This window comes from Cnephaeus nilssonii, assembly GCF_951640355.1.
Source record: "Cnephaeus nilssonii genome assembly, chromosome: 13".
In the NCBI taxonomy this organism is placed as follows: Eukaryota; Metazoa; Chordata; class Mammalia; order Chiroptera; family Vespertilionidae; genus Cnephaeus; species Cnephaeus nilssonii.
Genome location: NC_137084.1, coordinates 11,453,658 through 11,472,134, shown reverse-complemented (window position 1 = coordinate 11,472,134; position 18,477 = coordinate 11,453,658).

Genomic DNA, 18,477 nt, shown 5'->3' with positions numbered 1-18,477 from the left:
AATGTTTAGTAAAAAAACAATTTGCCAAAAAATAGTCCCAGTATAAAATAAAACCTCAAAAATATGGTCTGTTTTTAAAAAGCAATTTATTGGGCTGTATTCATTAGGGCATAATGTTTTGAGCACTGGTACTGAAAATAAACTATCTAAATTCTAATTTCACTGTGATATTTGCAAGCATTAGACCTGGCCTCAATTTCCTTGTTGGTAAAATAGTCATGATGGAAAAAATAGCTCCTATTTCATGGGGTCATTGTGAGGTGTCAATGCATCCAGCAAGGTGACAATATATGAACTGCTGGACCAGAATTGGACTCATTGCTAGATATCTTACAGTGCTTGTAGTGCGGATTAGAAAATGGGATTCTATGTGAAAACGACTAACTCCTGGGAGCTCGAGAGCAAGAAAGATAAGACTGTATCATTACCCAGGAAATTATAAAAAGGGTGTTTATAATATTCATTTCTCTACTCTTTGTACATATTGCTCTTAAATTGTCCCTTTTATGTTATTAAGGGACTTATATCTCCGAAGAACTTCCTCTCTCAGGTTGGTTATCAGAAATTTTTTAAAGAGTTGTTTTAAGTGTCTAAAGGAAAAATGCCCTCCACACCTCTCCCCTTTTATATTAAGCTTATTGTAATAAGAAGAGAACCCCAGGAATTGAAAGCCCAAGCAGACCAGAACAGAAAATGGATCCGCTCCTACTCTCCATTTGAAAACTCTTACAGGGCTCACCTTGAAAATTCTGAGTTCAATTCTTTTAAACCAGATAAAATTTATTTCTAGCGCCGTACATTTAAGACACATCTATCACCTTTTCACCATCCCTATCGAAATCCTGCTTCCATAGTGTACTCAATCTTGGAGGTTGAGTTTAGATCCAGGCATAAAATAGTCTAATTAAATGAACTGAAAATAAGATATAAAAATCTTAAACTTCCCAGAGACATTTCAATTTTAAATGAGGTGGTTTATTAATAGCAATGAATCTCTACTTGATGAAATGTCAGGCCGTGTGATAAAAGAAAAATGGAGAAACTAACATTTATTGAGTCCACTGTGTACCAATACTTTAAAATAAGCATAATAAGTATATTTTTTGTTTGAAGAAATTTTAAAGACTCAGAGCAGTTAGACAATTTATCTAAGTCACACAGCTAATATAGTAAAAAGACTCAAAACAGACTGTCATTTTTACAAATTATTACTCCAGTGTCAGGGTACAATAGTGATAGCACCACTTAGTTGTTCCTCAGTCTAAGTTCAATGATAATCTATTGGAACAATGTCCAGTAAAAACGAGTGCATCTAAATGCAAATATATTTTATTGATAAAGGCATCATATCTGTTTTGCAAATATAGTGAGGGGTATAGAATTTTTAATAACATGAGCATGTTAAACAGATAGAAAATTGAGCCATTTTCATTGGCTCATAGAGTAAGGTCCATTTTGTTGGCTTTTCTGTCATAAGTATGTAACTTCTGACTTATTTACCAGACGGGGCAAAAGTAGGCTCACAGTTGTGAGTAACTGGAATGCAGAGTTTATCTTGTATTATTATTTATTATTTAATCCATCATTTTCCATATGAAAAATTGTAAGCCTAATTTGGCCTACCCTGTATTTATTTACCTCATACATTATGTTATATGGTAGGACATGAGTGCTAATATTCATTCTTGGGACTTTCAAAGGTATGTTTGTATTATTGCCTTTGTTGTTATGGAAATAGTATATTGAGTAATCAATATTTCTCTTTGTACTGCATAGAATCCAGAGATATTTCTACTGACAGCCTCCTTCACTATTGAAAAGTGATGTCTGTAACCATGATACATTTCTATATTTCCAATATGCAACAATCAAATATCTGAACACACAGGGCTGTTCAACTTCATGTTATCTGATAGACATTTATTTTCTGGTTGTCAGAAACTTTCATCTTCATCCCACACATGTGGCATTCAATGGTCGGAGCCAAATAGGAAAAAAATAAACCTCCTTCCTCAAGAATGTTTTCTGATTACAAAAAAAGGTCCCTCAATAAGTTTATCTCACTAGGAGAAGCAAAGAAAGCTCAGCAGAGAAGCGTCAAACAGACTGTCAAACTACAGCGGGAATGCTGGGAGGGTTGTGGGCGGGGGGGGGGGAGGTAAAAGATCAACGGAAGGACTTGTATGTATGCATATAAGCATAACCAATGAACGCAAGACACTGCGGGGACAGGGGGAGTGAGGGCATGTGCCTCGGGTAGGGGAAGGTCAATGGCGGGGGGGGGGGGGGTGAAGGAGACATATGTACTACTATTTGTAATACTTTAAACAATAAAACAGAATTACAAAAAAACCCACGTTAACTATGTACTAACCATTTAACCCAGTAGTCTTACCCTTAGATACTTGCTAAGAGAAAGAAAATTTTCTGCCCACAAAAAAAAAGAAAGAAAGAAAGAAAGAAAGAAAGAAAGAAAGAAAGAAAGAAAGAAAGAAAGAAAGAAAGAAAGAAAACAGTATATTAAATAGATTTTGTCAAGGAAGATACTGCATAATGACTATCATTATTAAAATGCCAAACGATATATTTTTTTTTTACTTGATGAACATTACATAAAATTTCATTGAAAATGCCCTGTTCTCTAGTTTCCAAGGTTTTTATAAGAAGGGGCACAGCACTTTGTAGAGTGCAAATTTCACAGGTCATAGTTTCCTCTTCTGGTATTTGGAACTACCCTAAAAGGAAAGCACATTAATATTATCAATCTCTGATGATGTTCTACCTACATGGCTCATTCTCCTATGCACTTGTTTACTTTGTGCTTACAGGTGTGAAATTACAACATTGTGTTTTCTTTTTATCTTTTGCATCGTTACAGGAACATTTCAAAGGATGGAGCAGTTTCACTAAGTACCTAAACTCAACAACAGATGTGACAGTTCACATCCATTTACAAAAAAACAGGGCAAAATAGAGCTTGTTCATTTGGGAAGTTTCTCTTCTTTAGTTTAACATTATTCCATAATTTATTTTTTTCTATCAGAATAACTCATTTTTTTACATTTATTTGTTATTTCTATTTGGGGAAAGGTTTGGAGCTTTTGGAATCTGAGGCTACATTGTTACATTTTCCAGACACCAAATCTTTAAAGGTAAAAATCCTTCAGCAGCATCCGCCTTTTAGCATTTGAGTTTATCACTTGGAATCCGTGCTTGCTATGCCACCAACCTTCAAGAGAATTTCTTGAACATCTGTCCCATTTTTATTGATATTCTGGAATTCAAGGGAGCTATCAAGTGTTGTTTCTGTGGCCTCTCTACCAGAAATACATTTATGGCCTTGCTTAGAGCAAAGAGACCCAGTATTTTTTTTTGTTTTATTTATTTTATAACTATTGTATGAAAACAGGATTTTTTTTTTTAGTAGAATTACCAACTTGCCTGAAGATATCAGATCTTAAGGCATAGTTAGTTATTTTCTGTCTCTTTGTCAATGGATTGGGGCCACTTTATCCTTTTTTTTTTTTCCATTAATCCTCACCCGAGGATATTTTTCCTTTGATCTTTTAGGGAGAGTGGAAGGGAGAGGGAGAGACTGAGAGAAATATGGATGTGAGAGAAACATATTGACTGGTTGCCTCCTGCATGTGCCCTGACCAGGGCCTGGGCTGGGGAGGAGCCTGCAACCAAGGTAAGTGCTCTTGACTGGAATCGAACATGGGACCCTTTCATCCGCAAGCCCACAATCTATCCACAGAACCAAACTGGCTAGGGTCACTTTACCTATCTTGATAGTGGAATAAAGTCAGTCAAAAGGATCTGCCTCCTTAGACTGCTGATTTATCAGATTAATTATATCAAAACTAATCCAACCAGTCTGGAGTCTAAAAATATAAAGGCATATAATAATTCTAAACCTCTGACACTTGTAATAATAGCTGACTGAATTCAAAAGTTTAACTCTAGAGACATAAACCAAAAGACATTTCAAGACAAGAACATCAGTTATCCAATAAAACTGCATTTGTTGAAAAGGCATTTATAGATTGTTTATCTGTTGCAAATAAATCACTAGAATGGTCACCTCACATGATGATAGTTGTCTAGCATGTAAGATGAGATGGTATTATAGTAATATTGAGCTAGAGAGGTGATGTGGTGTGTATATGGTGTTAGTGCCATTAAGCCTGCATGTTACCTTTAACCAATAGAACTCATAGTAATGTAGCTTCTAATTTTCTTGAAGTCACTGAAAATATTATCCTATTAATAGAATCAGTGATTTTTAGAATATTTATGTTTTAATTTTTAAAATTTTTGTTATAATTTTGAATGACTGGAAGGTGAAAAGATAAAATAATAAACTGCATGAAAAGTACTCTTCTAACTTTTTACAATACTAAACTGTATTAGTGACAGAATAATGTCAATAAAAGCAACAGAACAGAGCAACATTTAAATGCTGGAAAGCAGCATAGTTTTACCTCTAAGATTCTGAGTTTCCTTATGTCTATTTTCATATTTTATATTCAGAAACACGTCTTTTTTATGTAGTTTGTTCAAAATTATAAAGCATTCGAAGTGACTTTTACTTCAAGGACACCTTCAAACATTATAGTATGTCAATGAAAATATCAGATAATGCATGTTTACTTAATTCAAATACTTATTTCTTCTTAATCTCTTATATTTTTATGTAATAACTTTTGAACATACAATGTATAACAATGAAGTGATCCAAACAGGCCATGTTTATGTTAAGAATTATTATGTTTCCTTTCTCTGAATCTAGTTCTGTTAGCTGGGCAGAGTAGATGAGATCAATGAATAACAGCTAAGGAATAAATTATAACTATATCTAAGGGGAGAGACCAATAACATTAGCTTTTATTGATCCCTTTGACTAATAATATGTCCTATTTTTGAATACTACTTCTGTGCCATGCACTTTCTGAAGCATTTTATGATTTATAGGAAGATTATACATGTGCAAACACACACACACACACACACACACACACACTCAATCACCCGTCAACATCTATCCATCGATCAATCAATCAATCAATCAGTCATCTTTACCTGTATCTCTCTACACTCATCTCATACACTTGGATACATTTCTACATTTATATCTATCTACCTACATAATACACTTAATATAATCTCAGCCAAAGAGATATGACTGCAAGGAAAATTATATATTGAACAAGTGACTCAGAGAAGCAGCTCAACACTGGTGGTCAGTACTCAATGGAGTTGGTGGCAGCACAGTACTCATTCTGTGGACATCATAGTCAAGACTCCTTTGTAGCAGCTATTCCAGAGGACATACTAATAAAACTGATTCTATGGTGCAATGAGGTTTCATCCTGGACTGCCTACTCTCCTTCAATCCCTATAAGTTTAACCCTCATTTATAAGGTACCCTGTCAATGTAGTAAGTACCTGCAATTATTCTACCAAATACCTTTTCTGCTTGAGTTACTCAGAGTTAATTTCTGTTGTTTGCAACCAAGAACACTATGACACTATGCATTGGGTTTGGGAGACCACAGAATTAGAAGAGAGTGAAAGTCTTACACATATCCATGCATACACAGTGATAGGAACCTGTAAGTGAATGGTGTGCTGTGGTGAAGGTACTAGTTTGTATATCATTATATCACCTAGAAGAAATACAGTGTTTAAGGAACTGAAATAACCATAACACAAAATAGTATGAATGACAGGAGGAATTCAACATGCATCTATTTCTAACAGCACTAGACAGCTTAAGAAAAGAGTACTGCAATCTTCAATCCCTAACTATTCAGGTCAAATCAAACACTGAAGCCCAGGAGGAGTTCATGAACATGGTGAACACACTTGTCACTTACAGGTACAGGGTTGAAGGAGACAGAAGGAAATTACCATTGGATTCTGAAAACTGCCAAATCATACCAGTTGAATTTAGTATTACCTGACATATAGAATACATGGCAGGGCCTAAACATCAAGAATAATAGGTTTGACCACCGGTGTAGCTCAATGGTTGAGCATCAACCTATGCACCAGGAGGTCAGGGTTTGATTCCTAAACAAAGCACATCCCCAGTAGGGGGCATGCCAGAAGCAGCCTATCAATGAATCTCATTATTGATGTTTCTATCTCTCTCTCCTTCTCCCTTCCTCTCTGAAATAAAAAATATATTTAAAAAACAAACAAACAAACAAAAACAAAACAAAACACCTTTACCTTCCTCTACACCAGCCTGAGTCAGATATTTGAATTATAGATCCGGTTTTTAAATTATGAGGCATTGTAATTATTGCAATAATTTAACATCTTAATCATGTTTTGAAAAAAAATAATTCAAAGTTGCAAATCATGAACTATGTATTATTTGAAACTATATATTCCAAGCATATAACAATGTACTCAGATGCATTAGCTCACTAACTTGGGAAAATAGCATTAAAAAGAAGTAGAAGAAAAAATAATTTTCACTCCCTGTTTATAAACAAATTAAAGTCTCTTTGTGTGACTACAGCTTTTTACTAAAATTAGAGTTTTACTCAAGCTAATTCAAAGGCAATGCTGGAGTCTATTATTGCAAATACCATCAGCAGGAGCAACGTTAACAGTTCTCTGAGGAACAAAGTGTGGGGACTGCTGGCTTGGGAACAACCAGCAATAGAAAAACTTGAGAAGTAGCAGGTAATGAATGATCTAGGATCCAAATAAAGTGATTTTGAAATTATAGTTTGACTAGTTCTCAAAAATCACTGCAGGAAAGACAGGCTCAGAGGTGAAAGACACAGCCAGCTTGTGAGAGTTCACTATGACTGCCACCAGGTCAATGTTGACCCAAATCCATAAAGTCTGACATTTATGTATAAGAATAGAACAAGTATTTGACAGGGGGACAGAGATTGGAATTCATATTCTGAATTCAATGTAGCATGCCAGTGACCCAGGGAGAATTGTTCTGTCTCTGTGCTCCAAATGGAAGAACTACAGTAGTGGGCTGTCTGCCAGCAAGCCGTGGGATGAAGCTCTGAACCTTGGAAGCACTTAACCTAAAATTACACAGGTTGATGTATAGTCAGAAATAATAAATAAGATTGTAATAAACCATAATTTCTGCTCTAAATTGCAAGCAAATTCTCACTGTAAGTAAATCTAACCTTGGGCAGGGGACAATGGGAGGCAGAGATGTCGTTCAATGAAGAATGAGAACCAAATAACATAATTCAAGCCATAGATATCTGTGGGATTTAAGAAGTTGAAAGTTTCCATTTGTCAATTATGCCTTAATGAATTGAGGGGGGGGGGACTATTGGAAATGTCTAGACATGGCTCCATATGTAAGACATGCCTACTTCCTCTGACAGGAAAAAATGACGAGAGAAACCAGTACACAGATTCCCTAAACTCAGTGAGTCAGCACAAGACCCTCCCTAAGGTAACCTTGAAAGTTCAAACTGGAGGCTGCATTCTTCATTTACTTGTCATCAGGAGATTGGGTCAATGTCATTGGACCATTGCATCATAATGCCCTCTATAGTCATTTCTGACCTAATGGTAGGTAAAACCTTGACATTTCCAAGGTCAATTTCAGACTGACTTTGAATACAGTGGAGATAAAAAATTATGATCTGCTTATTCCTTATTTCCTCTCCATGATGAAGGTATTGTTGGATATTCAATCGTCAGACTGATACTTTCACTAAAAGGAAGATTAGTTATTCTTTTATTGCATGATTTATTAGAGGAGACTGTAATAGAAACAGTCAGTTTCTACCTGAGGGCAGGAGCAGAGAGGAGGAGCAGGAGAAACAGGAAGAGGAAGAGGAAGAAGAAGAAGAAAGATGAAGAAATAGACAAAAAAGAAGGAAGAGGAAGAGGTGAAGGGGTAAAGTTCTTATTGGATAGTGTCATATCAGTGGTATTCGGAGGGTATATATGTGTATTGAGCATGATGAACACTGTGGAAATATGTGTTAGGAACACTTGATAAAATTATTATTGAATATGATAAGAGACATGAGCAATCTCATCCCAGAAATCAAAGATAATCTTGAAACAGCAAGAAATCCATATCCTACCCCTCACTCAGACATTGCTCAAAGAGGAATCTGTGAGAGAAATTTTGGTCAACTCACAAAAATGAAGAAATAAAAGAAAAATACCAGGAGAAGATATAACACTTGTCTGAGGACAGAGTGATGAGGTTTGAAGAATACGAGATTAGTGATTAAGAGGTTTTTAGAAAATATGAACACTGAGAAAAATGAAAAAGATAAAAGTGACTAGGAAAAGAGAAAAGGGACTATGAGAATGTCTGTGGAGCTTCCAAATGGAATCTCATTTAAGAGATGAAATAAAGGACAAACTTGCTTTAATTGCTTTTGGCTTCCACTGTCCCAATTTACCTTTAATCAGTGATGTAAGGTTTCCCCCTGACATCAGATAAAATCTTTAAAACATCCATGCACTTTGTGCAAGAAAATAGCAGTCTGATAGTTACCTGGTCACAGATATACTGTCTATTCAGTATATATAATTTATAAGAAATGATATGAATCATAAAAGGTAAGCTGATTTAACAGTAAATTTTCCTTCCTATAGCATAAATCTGATACCAAATGAAAATGTATAGCGGGAAATGACAAGTAGTTGGACAGTTAGATTCTACCTTGTTCTGTTGCCTCGTTTTTCTCTCCCTCTCCTCCATCTGCTTTGGTAGCCAGTTCTGAACCCTTTGGGGTCAATATGACAGCTGAGGAGAGAAGAGTGATAAGAGCATTGAAAAGGTTTCCTTAAATATGTTTATCCCAAAATTTGGTTTGTACTCTGAGAGTGGCTAATATTTAACTACGATTCTCATTGGCCATGACTGCAATGTCTTCTTTCCTGGGTAGAATAATATCTAGTCCAGTAGGTCACTTGCTGTTTTTTAGTCCCAAAGCATTAAGTATTCATGTTCAGCTTCTGTATTCTCTCCCTCACTTCTATAGGCAGCCCTTTTATGGAGGGAGAAAAATGTCTCTAAGCTGATTTTTTTTATTTCAGTGTGGATACACACTAATACATCCTTGCCCCCAACAAATTCTGGAAGTGCAAATTCATCCCATCACAACTCCCTCTTTTCTGTAGCCATCCTTCTTTTGTTGGAATGGGTCAGGTACCAGTTCTCTATTATTCTCTGATGCAGAGAAAGGATATGAGTGAAAACTTCCTTCACTAAGATCGAAGCAAATGAGTCAGCCTACTCCATTCCTCCCACAGGAAGTGAGATGAGGATTTACAACTGACCAATTACTCTTTCCAGAAGGGTATCTTCAACTCCAAATCATTTCAGTAGCTTTGTTTTATCTGAGGGCCCAAAAATCATACCACCAATTTTTTAAGCTTCGCTCAAGGATATGTTTTTATTGATTTTTAGAGAGAAAGGAAGGTAGAAGGATAAGGATGGGGAGGGAGAGAGAGAGAAAGGAAGAGAGAGAGAGAGGGGGAGAGGAGAGAGAGAAACATCTACTAGTATGTGTGAGAGAAACATGTATCAGTTGTCTCTCACACGAACCCTAACGGGATGGAACCTAAAATGTGGGTATGTGACCTGACCAGGAACCCAACCTGCAACCTTTTGGTGTATGGAACGAAGCTCCAACCAACTGAGCCACACTAGCCAGGGCCATACCACCAATTTTGATTAATTTCTTTTGGAAAGTTTACATATTGTGATTGGTGGTGGTGGTAGTGGGGATAGATTTTTCTCTTTTAAAGATTCATTTAAAATTTCAATTTAATATTTGGTTAAACATTTTTATTTCATTTCTATGGTGAGAATCATTCAACGAATTTTGCTTAAATATTCAGAATTCTATACCTGTCAATCAGGTTAAACTTTAGAGAGCCTCATCCATTTAATACTAAAATTCTAAACCACAAAACAGAAATGCATTATTATATCCATTAAAGCAGCTAAGAAAACGTAGGCCAGAGAGGTAAAATGACTTGACCAAATTCAAACAACTAGTAAATTCAAGGTGCAAAATTCAAGAATACAAAACAGTAGTGCAAAATATTTACTCCTAGTAAAGTGGTATTTTTATTATACCACACACACAAAAATTCCGTGAAGAAATGTCTGCAGACAGATTTGGAAAGATGAAATTATGGGTAGAATCTAGGGCATTCTACAATCTTATGCTATCCAGCCTCACCTATCATTCACCTTTATGTCTACAGAATGTTTCCAGGGAAATATCGATAATAAATATTGGGAGGAAATCTCAGCTTATGGAACAATTTGCTCTATGGGACCATGGAATGCTCCAATAAAAGATGGAATATTAAACAATTCTTCTTTTTGTCCAAGCCCATTACACTAAATGCTTCATCAGCCCCTTCAGACAGACTTAGGTATTTGGATCTTTATAAATTTTATGTCAGTTTTCAAGATTTGTCTGAATAGCTTAAAAATGTTGGATAGAGCAATAAATCTTTTCTGTAGTATTTCCCCCTCTCCCCCTCGTTTTGCTTCAGAAATGGGAGCACAGAAAAAATACACAGGAGAAAACCAAATGCTTAGCTCAGAAAGCTGGTCTTTCTAGTAAACATGTCTTTTTCCTCTACCTTATTTTTTTAAAATGAAGTGATTTGTAGGAAGAGTGTCAGCTCCTTGTTCACTATAAATAATATATTTCCACAAGAGACTAAGCAGGGATATGAAAGACTCACAGGAATGTATATGGAAGAAGACAAATAAATTAAAAAGTTGACAGCATTTCCCCGAGTCAGAAATTCATTTCCATATTAAGGTTAAAAACAACAACAGAGCCTTCATATTCTAACAATCCAAATATATTTCCTGCATGAGAAAGTAGCAGAAAAAAATGAAGCTAGTGCGTCTGCAAAGGATCTCTCCATGAAGTTACTGTTTCTATTCATCCTTTGCTCTTCTAAATAAACCAGTCCTGAGACTTTAATCTCAGTGGACAGTAGATTGTCAAAAGAATTCATTTAACAGTGGGGGTGCAAATGAAGAAGGAGATACACGGATGTAAAAAGTATTTGAAGATGTTTCAGAATGACTGTGGATGTTGCTGCACAAACTTTGATTTCAAATAGAGTCTAAATTAAGTTCAAATAAAAAAGGTTCATGTACCTTAAAGTCATATTCTGCTACAGGAGAGACTGGTATAGTAGCAAAACCTATTCATACACTTTTTACAAAAGGCAATGACAGTTTTTTTGGACCACTATACAACCTTATGTAAGGTTTTCAATGGACCTCTGATTAATTGGCTATGTAGTCCATGGCAGTTGCAAAACAATTTCCCTGTATGGTGTTATCTTTCATTTCCCAAGGAACAAATGCAGCTATTTTCAATGCAGTTTTATAAAGAGAGTGTTTTTCTCTTCCAGTATATCTGGATCCCGTACTGTAGGGGATGGGGCAGTATCTGTGTCTACTTCAAGAAGCATATTTATTATATAGGTAAAGGGAAACACATCAAAATATGACCTTGTATGCAGTTGATCCTTATTGTTCATGAGTTCCACATTTGTGAATTGGCGTGTTAGCTAAAACTTATTTTTAGCCCCCAAATTAATGTCCCTGGTGCTTTGAAGGGCACTCAGGGACATCTACCATCACATACATGTTTATTGTTCAAAACTAAATATGCATTGCACAATGCACACATTCCCAGCTGATGGTAAGTTTCCCAAAGACTAGACCATATTTAGTATCTGAATTAGATTTTTTATTTTTTTTATTTGTTTAAATGCTTTTATTGATTTTTAGAGACAAAAGGAAAAGGAAGGGAGAGGGAGAGGGAGAGAGAGAGAGAAGATCAATGTGGGCGCAAAAGACTAATTATCTTTAATGAAGTTCTAACGGAGTAATGTTGCTTTTCCTGCAACAGGACAAAACTAAACCTGAAAAGGAGTTTGGTAGCATGGAATTATAAGCAAGTATCCTCTTATAATACAGAGGAATGAATATGGAAAAATCCATTTGAATGAAGCATGAAATTTTATTTTTACTTAATTTACAAGGAGGTAAATGTATTTAATATATACTTTGGAGATTTAAGAAGAGAGAAAAAATAATAAATAGGGGGATTTTTACAGAAGTTAAAAAGAAATATATGTGGCTTTACCTTGCTAGAGATTACTTTGGTACTTTCAGTCAAAGACCGATAATAAATTCACAAACTGTCATACCCAGAATTTAATTTTATAAGATGCTCAGAGAACAATAGTGAGCTAATTATTAGGTCTCTTAAAATGTCTCTTACCAGGAGTTACCTAGTATATTACATATTTGTGTTTATATGTGTATATATATATGTGTAATTAAATAAAAACTAGACATTAATAATAAAGCTATCATCTTCATTTACAAAATAAAGAAATTGTTGAAAATTCCTGTGCTCCATTATATGCAAAACATATAATGTTGTTTCTATCTCTTATAGGTAGAAGTGTTGTTTCTACCTCTTATAGGTAGAAGCAGATATTATACATATATGTTGCAGATATTATGTTGCATATATTATGCATATATCAGCTCTCATCCTCACAATGACCCACCTGAGTTATATTATCTTCATGTTAAAACAAGAAAATAAGTCAGAACTCCTAAGAAATCTACTTAAAATTAAATGTTTAATAAGTGACTGATCTTGGATTTTAAAGCAATCCAAACTCCAACGTTTTCCCTTTCTAAATAAATCATTTCTATATAAACTTGACTTGTGAACTTATAACTTTAGGTAGCTGTCCATAGAGAATGTCACTTTTTAATCTTTGTGCACACTGCAGAGTTTCTTAAACATGGTCTTTGGGACAAGCCAATTATAGAAAAGAAAGGTTTTTTTTGAAAATATTCCTGCTTGGATAGGTTATTTGTTTTCCTTTTGCTCCAGGAACTGCTGACAGACTGGCCTGATATTTGGCTTCTCAAGTGTGGGTAGTGGTTGGAGGATATCAGCCAGGGGACTTAATTTCTCATAATACATGGGCAAAGAGATAGTCTTTTTATTTTACTCCTATAAGAATGAGAATAAATATGCCTTTAGATAAGAACTGTAATAAGGTGCTGTTATTCAAGGGAACAATGCTGCTATATAGAAATGCATTTTCCATTTATTTGCCTACTTATACTTCTTATAAGTATGTGGGTACACACCACACCCCCGCATCCCCACCCACCTACCCACAAACATACAGAATTCAATCTACATGATTGTGTGTGTGTGTGTGTGTGTGTGTGTGTGTGTGTGTGTGTGTGTGTGTTTTAATATCTTCAATTCTCTTTTCCCTTTTACCTGAATGTATGGATACATGAATCTTTCACCTGGCCTTTGTGCAGGGTTCTTTGACATATATGCTATTTGTTTTCTTTTTATGTCTCCGATATTCTCTTTCCTTTAATACTATAATGCTATTAAAGTAATGAATTTAGACTATGTATATTCTGTATATAAATAACCATTTAGTAATATGCTGTTTCTTATTTTAGAAGAGAAATGGATTGCTTATAAGTGATGTCATACTTGAACAGCTTTCAGTTGATGTATTTTCTGTGGGTCAGTGGCCTTTAATAGGAAACATACCCTCAGAGTAACATAGATTGTGCTTTTACAACAGCAAAATAGCAGGTCAATTCGGATGATCAATTTTTAAAATAATCATTTCAGTGCCAAAAAAAAATCAAACTGGTTGGGTGGTATTTTAGAGATACTGTATAAGTCACTCATTGTCTTTAATATTTTCAAAGTTATTATTACCTTTTAAGACTCAAAATAGCTATTTTATGCATATTATATTCTCTTCCCAGTTACATAAGACAACCTCGCAAGTATTAAATGCTGCAAGTCAATGATCAGAGATCTGAGAATACAAATATTCTAACTGGGTTTGAAGGTAGGTAGGTATTTAGTTGATTGAGGAATTAAACTTAAAACCATTTGATATAGGTTCCTGTAAAAAGATGAAGTGACTTATAGCAACATTTGCAGAAGAAGGCCTTTAAGTGCGCTGGTAAACAATTTGGAAATCGCTGAAGTAGGAAACTTCATTTGTGCAGAAATCTCAGAGTAGCTAAGAGAGCTGCCCCAATCATGTGGCAGCTTTGGGGGCCGAGCTGGGAATAGAGCCTGGACTTTTACACTTTGAATAGGGAGCTATTACCGACACACTGGCTCTGCTGAGCAAGTTCCTATGCATGTGCTTTTCTGTTTAAATATATAAGGTTTACAAGACACTCTTGCCATCCAATCAAATCCCTTTCTCTCTGCATATAGTGACATCAAATAGAATATTTGCAAACTTTCTAGGAAATACTTTGTTCTCTATAGGTACCTTAATTCCTCATGATAACTGAGATTGAGATATACAAATAGGATACTTTATTTATTTATTTATATAATCCACACCCGAGAATATTTTCCATTGTATATTAGAGAGTGGAAGAGAAAGGGAAAGACAGAGAGAAATATTGATTTGAGAGAAACACATCAATTTGTTGCCTCCTGCATGCACCCTGACCAGGGCCCAGGCCAGGGAGGAGCCTGCAACCATGGCACGTGCCCTTGACCAGAATCAAACCCAGGACCCTTCAGTCTGCAGGCTGATGCTCTATCCACTGAGAAAAACCAGCTAGGGCCAAATAGGATACTTTAAGTAGCAATTTGGGAGCAAATACGTTTACAGCCATTCATATAGACATCCCCACTTTCCCACAAAAAAAGTTCTCTTCATTTTGACATATTTATATAAATCATAGTCATGATTTGATTTTAAAAGGAATCATATTATCTACAAATGGGAGAGGAAACAATTCAGAACTTTTAATGTGATCTCATGTGGCATTGAGCAGACACAGAAGATTCAGCAGGGAGATATAACTGATTTGGCTGGTGTAATCAAAAGCAAACTTTATTTTTCCTTATAACATCCCTAGGTGAAATCCCAGGTCATTCTCCCATTTTTTCTTCTGCTTCTTAGTTGTTCAGTAATAAAAACTCCACCCCCAGTGTAAAATTAAACCTGACTCCCTATCCAATAGAAAGTTGTGTGTTTTTCTCCCCTTCCAACAGTTTATCCCCTTTTCATAGTGGGAAACAGCAGGATGGAACGGGGTGTGGCCAGTCTTCACTTCCTTCTTGGTCTCCTTCCAACCACTCCCCAGTGGCTGTGTATGATCCATCAAAGTTCAAGTTGGACAGAAAAAAAGGAAAAGTGACTACAGCTGTAGTCTGGTTTTTGTGCTACTAGATATGGTACATGTGCAAAATAGACCCAGAGACATGGAAACATGAAACAGACTGATGAATGTCAGAGGGAAGACAGGAGGGTGGGAAGAGATTAACCAGAGTCCTGGAGGGGGGAGAGGGTGGGTGCAGGGTGGAGGGGTCAATGGGAAAAAAATGAAACATCTGTAATACTTTCAAAATAAAGATTAAAAACAATAAGATAAGGCTAGTGTGATCAATGAATTAATGCTAATGTTATTTAATTTTGACCTAATATAGATGTTCTCATATGACAATGCCTATAGCTAGTAGTTAGCTTGGCAGCAAGGTGCTCATGTGTTTGTGCAAATGCCAGCCCTATTGGCTTATTCGTTAAAACCACCATCAGGACGCTTGGAAGATACCTTTCAATAAATGAAGACAGAATGCATCTCAGCCCTACTGACATTAATAATTTATAATCAATCAGTTTATGAAGACCTGCCCAACAACAAAGAAAACAGAGAAAGAGATGGGTCCTCTCATTAGATTTAACTTTTTTTTTTTTTTTTTTTTTTTTTTTTTACCCAGGCTGAATCTAATCATTTCCTTCTTTTTTTTAAAAAAAAAATTTCTTTATTGATTAAGGTGTCACATATTTGTCCTCATCCCCCCATTCCCATCCCCCACCCCTCCCCACGGATGCCCCCACCCCCCTGTTGTCCTTAACCATTGGTTAGGCTTGTATGCATGCACACAAGTCCTTTGGTTGATCTCTCCCCTACCCTCCCTCTGAGGCCTGACAGTCCGATCGATGCCTCCCTGTTTCTGGGTCTGTTCTTGTTCATCAGTCTATGTTGTTCATCATTTCCCCTAGATGAGTGAGATCATGTGTTACTAGAAATATACTTATAAGAACCGAATGTGAGATGAGCAATAATAGTTATGCTGACAGGCAAATGAATCAGTCTGTAGTAAGTTTCTTTCTGGACCAACAGTTCTTTTGAGACCCAATTTCAATGTCCACCAGTTCCTTATGTGTACATGTCGGCACTGACTTTTCAGCTCTGGATGGTGGACAAATGGTGGTAATGCAGGTCCGACTCCCTCTGGTTTGGTCTCGCCCGGACCCAGGGGCGTGGCTTCACCCGGACTCAGGGGCACATGGCCTCACCCGGACTGGGACCCAGCATCACCCACGCCCCGGGGCACGTGGCCTCACCCGGACCCAGGTGTGCTCAGCCTCACCCGGTCCCGGGATCCAGCCTCACCCGGACCCAGGGGCCCGTGGCCTCACCCAGACCCAGGGGCGCGTGGCCTCTCCCGGACCCAGGGCCGTGGCCTCACCTGGACCCAGGACCAGCCTCATCCGGATCCAGGGGCTCACGGCCTCACCGGGACCGGGATCCAGCTACACCCGGACCAGGGGGGCGTGGCCTCTCCCGGACCCAGGGGCGCGGCCTCACCAGGACCCGGGACCCAGCCCCACCCGGACCCAGGGGCACGTGGCCTCGCCCGGACCCGGGACCCCACCTCACTCGGATCATTTCCTTCTTGAAGACCAGATAATTGACTAGCCATTTACTTAATCTTCCTTAAAGGGCATCCACAGTCTGTATAGGGATCCATCTTTGATCAGGGGAGGTTAAGTTAAATTGGCTCATGATTATGCAGTTTAGGGAGCAGAAACAAGGCTGCAGTCATGCTCCTTCAAGTGAGAGAGCTCCAGCAGCTCTGTGAAAGGGACTTAGGGGAGATTGGTGTGGCCTCCATAAGTTGCACAGTCATAGACCTGATGGCATAGGAACGACAGTAATAGAAGAAATAGCTGTGACAGTACTTCGATTTTCAAAAAATGATAAACAATGCTTATTTTCTTATCTTCAAATCTTAACAGTTTTTCGAAATCGATCATGATTTTCACGTTATAAATTTTATTTTTGTTTTTAAATGTAAAAAGAGATGTATGTGTTTGCATAGTTGAGAACATTTTAATTTTCACTATGCTTTCTATGACATTAATAAATAAAATTATAGTAAAAATTAAATATATTTATCCAACAATTTTACCTTTTTATTGAATCTATTTTCACTTAATTTGTTTCTCATTAACTTTTCTTCAAAATTATTTTTGTGGTGGGGGAATCAACTTACAAGCTCTAATCGTGAGCAAAATATTTATCTTCTCGGACCTCAGTTTCCTCTTCTGTTTAATGGAGATTGGATAGGTTTTTATAAAAATGGTAGTTAAGTAAAATGCACAAGTGAATGTTTTCTCTGTGGTTCTTCACTTCAATGAATTTCTTTTCTTTTTTTTCCTTTTTGTTGAATTTATTGGGGTGACAATGGCTAACAAAATACACGTTTCAGGTGTACAATTCTACAACACATCATCTGTACACTGTATTGTGTGTTCATCATCCTACCTATTTTAATGAACTATGCATTTAATTAGATGTCATTCCAGGCATTCTTTAATGTTATAAGGGAGCTCTCAGACTCATAGCTTCTAACAAATGCATGGCATTCAATCAGGGGCTTAATTAATCAGTGTCCTGCTATTGGGCTTTTATCAGTATTGAAATGTGTTTTCATTTATCTAAGAAAAGGGCAGCACTTCCTAAATCACCACTTTTATAAGAGTTGTTGAAAACAAATTAAACTAAACATGAATCAAATTGCTTAATTCCAGTGGAATAATTAAAATCTTCACGGTAAAGACACATATATGAAATAAAGTTTGGCTGGTGCCATTTTCAACCAACTTAAATGACTTTGATTTAAAAAAGAAAAAAAAAAACAAAAGAAAATACATTGGAGAAATCTAAGAGCATCTCATCAAACTTGGCAGGAAGTGCAGTAACCAAATTAGAGACTGAAACCGATAAATGATTCAGAGAAAAATTCTCTCCATCTTATTCTCTCTCAAATACACTTACCATGTTCTTTATTCTCCTGCTTCTTTATGAAACAACTTTGACTATATCATTGACATATGGGCCAAAATTGATTCCCAGCTCAAACTTAACATGATTTCTGAGTTTAAGAACCCAACAGAGAAGCACTAAAACCCTTCTTTCTCTGAGTAGAAAACCTGGTTGCCTATGTAAGGCAAGGAAATAAAAATGATAATTGACTATGTTAAGTAGTCAATCGTTCTGGACTACAAAAGCCTGGTCCCACAATCAAATATCCCCACAGAAGGAACCATGAGTCCAGGCTCTCTGAAAAGGGGTGAGAGAAG